The sequence below is a fragment of the Rhagoletis pomonella genome, unplaced genomic scaffold (genome assembly GCF_013731165.1).
Source record: "Rhagoletis pomonella isolate Grant_MI unplaced genomic scaffold, Rhpom_1.0 Rhpom_scaffold_00015, whole genome shotgun sequence".
NCBI classification, from domain to species: domain Eukaryota; kingdom Metazoa; phylum Arthropoda; class Insecta; order Diptera; family Tephritidae; genus Rhagoletis; species Rhagoletis pomonella.
This window is the reverse complement of record NW_023458569.1, coordinates 1,778,977-1,780,076: the sequence shown is the minus strand read 5'-3', so window position 1 is coordinate 1,780,076 and position 1,100 is coordinate 1,778,977.

Genomic DNA, 1,100 nt, shown 5'->3' with positions numbered 1-1,100 from the left:
CGAGAAATCTATTGTACAATCTCATTTTTACAATTTCATAAGTTTCGGCATACATAGATACATCTATAAAATACAGCAAAAGCATGCATTTCGGCTGAGTTATCCATATTGGTTATTTAGTGAACAAATAAAACTGACATACATACATACATTTATGTTTTGTGTTAAACTGCCATCTATCGCTGCTTGTACATACATACATGAATTTCGCTTTGGGCGCAGCGCTGCTTGTACATAAGTTTCGCTTTGCGCCTGCCTGAAGCTGGCAAAGGTTCTTTTTTTTTATTTTTGCGCTGTGCTAGCTGAGTATAAACAAGTAAGAGCAGCGCTGTCTTCGGCTATGCCGAAGGCTCCATACCTTTACGTTAACAGATTACTGCATTTGAAAAAATTTATATATTCACAGCAGACATAGATAGAGGAGATACATATATAAAAAATTATAGCTAAACAATCAGAGGTATGGAAGATATACCTTATATAGCACCAATCTAAGTGATTTTCACTGATGTGTGATCGGTAGACTTTGTATTATTATTTAAAAAATAGCTTACGAAATTTATCGGTTTTAGCTGTCCAAATAAAGGAGTTTTACAGTAAAACCCCATATCTGAACAATCAGTTGTATGGGGGCAATAAGCAGGTTATAATGACCCGATCTTTGTTAATTTTACTGTAGACTTTCTGTTGATAATGAGTGAAAATAGTGCGAAATTTCATGTTTCTAGCTGCATAGATGGAGTAGTTATAACAAAAAATCGCATTTCTTGTATGGGAGCTATATGTAAAAGTGACCCGATCTTTGTTATTTTCACTGTAAGTATTCTGTTAATAATGAGTGGAAATGGTGCGAATTTCGATGTTCCTAGCTGCATAAATGAAGAAGTTATAGCAAAAAATCTCATATCTGAACAATCAGTTGTAAGGTGGATATAGGTTGTAGCGACTCGATGTTCACCATTTTCACTAAAAGTATTCTTTTGATAATAAGTGACAACAGTGCAAAATTTCATACGTCTAGCTACTTAAATGGCGGAGTTATAACGAAAAATCTTATATCTGAACAATCAGTTGTATTAGAGCTATATGTTATAGTAACC